At 34.2% G+C, this 5,929-nt stretch overlaps 2 pseudogenes; one reads left to right on the top strand and one right to left on the bottom strand.

The window, feature by feature from the left end:
• The first annotated feature begins 1,946 nt into the window (after window positions 1-1,946).
• On the top strand, window positions 1,947-3,118 carry LOC133203622 (uncharacterized; annotated as a pseudogene).
• Window positions 3,119-3,453: 335 nt separating this feature from the next.
• LOC133205236 (uncharacterized) lies at window positions 3,454-4,922 on the bottom strand (annotated as a pseudogene).
• Window positions 4,923-5,929: the final 1,007 nt, after the last annotated feature.

The raw sequence follows: 5,929 nt of genomic DNA on the forward strand, positions 1-5,929 counted from the left end.
GAGTGACTCAGGTGACCTAAAAATTGGACTTTTTAAGGACAGTGGAAATCTGTGATATTTTCAGACAAAGCTTAAGTATTTGCTGGTCAAACGAAAAAAATATATTTAGGAAAAAAGCAAATGAATATTTGTGAATAACACGTAAAGCAACGCGCCCAGTATCATACAAGAAGTTATGACGTTAGGACTGGGGTGTTGAAAACACTGGTTAATTTTGACCACTGGTTAAGTTAGCCGATGGTTAAATTCTATATCCATTGGTCAACTAACCACTGGTCAAATATGTGTTGTTCAAAATAAAATTAGCCCCTGGATAGTAAACCATAGGTTAAATTATTTAACTAATGGTTAGTATCCCACAATACATTACATTTGTCCACTCGTCAATCGATATGCTAAAAACCACTTGCTCAAAATTACTGAAACTTCTCAAATATGACGGTTGCATATTATTGTGACGTCATATTTAATGTCAATATTTCGAGCGCAAATTAAAACAAAATCTGTAATGACAAGTCGACTTAAAATATTCAATTACCTAGAAAACCAGGATGCTCCGCGACCCCTTACTAATGAAATAAGAATGGCTATATAATTTTTATTTAATGTACCAAACAATTGAAACGGTGTATTTTTATTGGAAATAAGGTATAATAAAAGTATGGAAATTTTCTCTTCAAACAAACAAATACAGCGGTCAGTTCCGAACTTGTCCACGAACTTTTCGAACAACCCTCGTACATAAATACTACACCTTTCAATAAGCACCAATATTTAGAGATAATAAAGGACTATATATAGGCTGCAACGTTATTGTTGACAAACCAATCGTAGAATCGTTCGTGTAACGTGCGTGATCGTTCGTGTAACGTGCTAGATCGTGCGTGTATCAGACTCGATCGTTTGCGGTTTTAATCGTGCGTGATCGTGCGTCAAGAATCGTGTAAATTTCGTTTTGTAAGTTTTTATCAGAATGTTATTTGTAATACAAGCATTTCGCTTGCCCGTTTTGTTTTTTTTTTTCCATTCCAAATAAAATAAATGAAGCGCGAATTACATAACTGAAAGCAGAACGAACTAATTATCGCTTGGAAATAAGCAATATAGTAAGTCGTACAATATTGTGTTCTCGTCAAATAGCGTGATTTTTTTGTGATAAACCGTACTTAGATGTTTAAGGATTTTTTTCTCTGAGCGTTTTTATCTGGGACCCGAGTTCCGTCTCGAGTCGAGGCTCTCCAGGTAAAAACGCGAGAGTTCCGACTGGGGTTGATATCGAGGTCGACCCTGCTCTGGCGCAGGGTTTGTATGGATTCAAAATGGCCGACGGCGGCAGCAGTCAAAATCTGTAAGTTTTAAAATTATCGAAAATGTAATACAGAGGTTATTAAAATGGCTGAATTTGTGAATTGGAACATGATATTACTTTATAATACATTGCTACAGTTACAACTATTCCGAAAATATAATTATAGTCAAAAAAGACGAAAGAATTTCATTTACTTCACAACTCAGATTATCAAAAGTAACTCCAGTCAGCTTTCGAGACAATATTTACCAGGCTAGTCCCCCCCCCCCCCCCCCCAATACACACATACTTTTATTGGCAAAGGAACAACGCACATACTTTCAATTTGCTTCCGACACCACTGGAATTTATTATTGTAGTATAAAAAAAATAAAGATAGGGTAAAAATATATATAGATATCTCTTTTACATTTAACGGTATATTGATAGAAATTCAGAGGCTTGTGCTTGTACTAATAAGTGTAATACAGGAAAATATTGAAGATTTGACCAGAAAGTAAATAATTAACGAAGCCTCAATTTCATTTATTATTGATATTTGATATGAACTTTTCCATTTTAATCATAATTAACAATTGTCATAACTTTCAGTGTCCTTGTAACTGCAAACATTGATGGTACCACTTACACTGCCTTAATGAGTGAGGAGATAGCAGAACTGTACAGGTCCCCCCAGTGTGGTAAGAAAAATTATTTTTACAAGTTACTTCATTTGTATTTTGAATTAAATATGAATATTTTAAAATGTGAAAAATATATGTTCTTCTATTTCTTCATTATGTAATCCCAATTTTTAGATCCAAAGAGTAGAAATGTGTTAGCAGATGCCATAAGAGCTCAGAATACTGGGAGTGAAACGCCATGTACCAGTAATGAAAGGCCATGTACCAGTAATGAAAGGCCATGTATCAGTAATGAAAGGCCATGTACCAGTAATGAAACACCTGTTGAAAACGAATCACCTTGCAGCAATTCAAGGTCAAGTTTCTCCACACCAGTCTACCAGTGCCTCATCATCAACAAATTCAACATCAGATCAGGTAGACGACTATTTCTGGCCAAATTTAGAACAACATCACAGGGATAAATTTTACCCTGAAAAAAATTTAGATATATTTTTTTTTTGACTCGGTACCCGAAAGCACAAAATGTTTTTTTGAACTTTATTCTTCTTGGGAGAAAGAAGAAAAAAATATGTCAAAAGAAAGTATTCAAGTGTCAAATGATATGTGTGTCTCTTTGGAGGAATTTCACAATCTTATTGTTGAAAAACTTGCTAAGCTACATTTAGATTAATATATATTTCAGTCTATTCATATTTGGACGATTGCAGAAGAAAAGCGCCTTATAGACTGCCGATTATCAAAAGAGGAAGATTTTTGCAGTAACAAGTCGCACGACTCCTTGTGGCAAGCTATTACAAAGGAATTGAATGGTGAGGGGATGAAATTGACAAAACAGCAGATAATTAACAAGTGGAAAAGTTTAAAGAAAAAATATAAAGAAATAAATGACTACAACTCAAAAACAGGGACAGATCGTATGGACTGGAAACATAAAGAAACATTTGATAGGGCATATGGGAATAAGGCATCTACAAAACTAAGTGCATCTTTTGACACAGGTCGACTAAAGGAGTCAACAAAAAGTGATGAGAGTTTGAAAAGAAAACTTGAAAAGGGAGATAGGGAAGAAACAGTGGAGACAAAAGCTGAATTGCCAAAAAAGAAGAAGATTAGATCTAATTTGAAAAGCGATTTAATTGAAAAGTTGGATGCTCAGAACTTAAAACTGATGGATCAAATGTAAACACAGCACAGAGACAAACTTGAGAGAATGGACCGAATGCTCGATTTGTTTGTAAGATCATTGGACAAAAAATAACAATTTACTGATCTCACATGTCATATGATTGTCAGACTTTGCTCTTTTTTTTTATCAGAATATAGGTATATACTGATACATATTACTTAAAACAAAGTATTTTATTTTGTGATATTTTTTTTAATTTTGTGGTTTACACTTTTTTTTTTACAATTGTTATGTTATTTATGCACAAGCAGTGTATTGATTTTTACGTTGACTTGTTATGAATATTAAAACATAAATACTTCAGTTGTTTTTCTATTTAATATTTCTCAAATTCACAGTAATGCGTTCATTATTTCATTTCTCCTGGCTGCTCCACACCCTCCATCCAGGTATATGTTTGGATAAAAATTAGCATTCACATCATGATCTTCCTCTATAAAATCTTCCACATCATCATGGCTAAGAACACACAAGTTATGGAGTATGCATCCGGAAATAATAATTGCAATTATCTGAGGTGGTTTCCGGACAGTAATTTCCCTTAACCTGCGAAACCTCCCCTTAAGATGACCGTAGCATCGTTCAACTATCTGCCGGGCACTCGACAGTCTCCTGTTAAACCTGTGCTGTCTTGGTGTAAGGTGTCCTGTGTTCCTAAATGGAGTGATTAGCCAATTTCTTAAGGGATATGCGCTGTCTGCGATGATAAAGTTGCCTTGACCAATAGCATTTCCCTGCTCCTCATCCTCAAATAATGATGAGTTGCGCAAAACCCTGGCAAGGTGAGTGCAGCCTGGCCATCCAGTGTATGCATGACGAATGACCATGTCACTGTCACATACTACCTGAAAATAAGTGGTATCAGTTTGATATTTACATGTAATGAAATTATTCACAAGAATTAATCCAAAAAATAAGCATTGAATTAAATATTCAGGAAATATACGATACCTGCAACTGAATGGATGGAAACTGTTTTCTGTTAAAGTAATCTCGGTCCCCTTTTGGTGCTGAGTAAAGTCGGATATGGGTTTCATTCAGGGCTCCAATTATGCCAGGAATTCCACTTTGTAATTGAAAATCACGGGATATGGCTTGCTGCGTTTGAATACTAGGCCAGTCAATTATCTAATAAAAACAAAATATAAAATTTTAGAGGGGGAATGCAGCATAATATAACAAAACAGTATATTCAGTCTGTTTGGGGGTCAACTGCAAAACAAACAGTGTGCAAAACGAATCTAATAAAACATTTCTGTAAACGGTTAATGGTAAGAATAAAACATAACAATGAGATTTTTATATAAAAAAAATATATCATGAAATTATCAATATCATTGTAATTTTGATTTATAGTATACAGATATCCGCTTTAGGTTACCTGTACCCATGGTTTTTGACCATCATTTTCAAGTTTATTTACTTACTCTTATTAAGAGAGTGTTTATGGCGTATGATATGGATTTGACCACGTCGTGGACCGTCTTGATCCCAACTCCAAACTGCACACTTATTTCCCTCAAAGATTCTTGACTTGCCATATATGCAAGGAAAATAAGTAACTGTTTGCTTGGCTCGATCTGCTCTGTTCCCCCGCCATGCTTTGATACGATATAGCCTTGCACTTCACGAAGTATAATGTCATACACAGCTGGTGTTACCCGAAAATGCGATCTAAATAATGCTGCATCAAACAATGGCACAATATTTTCGGCATAGTTGGTTATCCTCGGAATAACTCGGTTATGATTCAGCAAGGCAGCAATTGTTAAATTAAATTTCTCGCAAGGTATACTGTCATGTCATTGTCATTTTCGTCCAAAAAGTATTGCATCAAAATAACTTCCATATTGCGAGTACAGACTCTGCTGCAAAACGCGTTTATCTGGAGAGTTGCGTGCGCATGAATTGTTTACGTCCTGTTATAACTAGAGTCAAGACTAGAGTTTCCAGATAAAAACGCTCTCTGATGTTAATTATGTTTACTGCTAATTATGGTCAAGATATTTCTAAAATCAATAGATCAAAAATAGATATTTTTACAAATAGATAAATAAACAATTCTCAATGCTTACACAGTTACATGAATATTTAGTCGGCGAATGTACATGTACACGACATGATTGTCGGGGTTTTGTGTATCTGTGTTTATCTCTGGAGCTTACTTCTAATTATTTTAAGAATTTCTGTAAATAAATGATTTGTAAAATAATTGTTGATTTTAGAGATTCACAAATGGAAACATGGATTAAACTTATAATTTCTTTAATTTTCATGCCATTTTTTGTTCAAACTTATCCCTTTCTGCATATTATGAAATCCAATTCAATCAAAACTCACGGTCCACCTGCATGTACATCTGATAGAACGAAAAAAGAAATCAGTTTTCTGAAGTCGGGGAAATATGCAAATAATTATTTGTAATCTAAAATAATTAATAAATCTTACATGCATTTAGTTCCAGAAATATCCATTTCTATTTTTTTTTTTTTTTTTAGTTTTCAAAGTCGATGAAATAATATTAATAATTATTTGAAATCGAAAATAAGTATTAAGCCTTATTTCGTTTTGAAAATATCCATTCCTAAAGAATTTGAACTATTTTGCGTGAAGAATCGTGCGTTTGCGTTAGCAATCGTAAGATCGTGTAACGTGTAGAATCGTGTGCGTGAAGGATCGTTCGTGTAACAGATTTTATCGTGCGTTAATTGTGCGGAATCGTTCGTGTAATGTGATCGTTCGTGTAAGTTGTCAACAATAACGTTGCAGCCACTGTATCTAAAGATATCAAATGTGCAAATCATTTTC

Source organism: Saccostrea echinata, unplaced genomic scaffold (assembly GCF_033153115.1).
Source record: "Saccostrea echinata isolate AGI-Se365-2 ecotype Australia unplaced genomic scaffold, CSIRO_AGI_Sech_v1 ptg000002l, whole genome shotgun sequence".
Taxonomy (NCBI): Eukaryota; Metazoa; Mollusca; class Bivalvia; order Ostreida; family Ostreidae; genus Saccostrea; species Saccostrea echinata.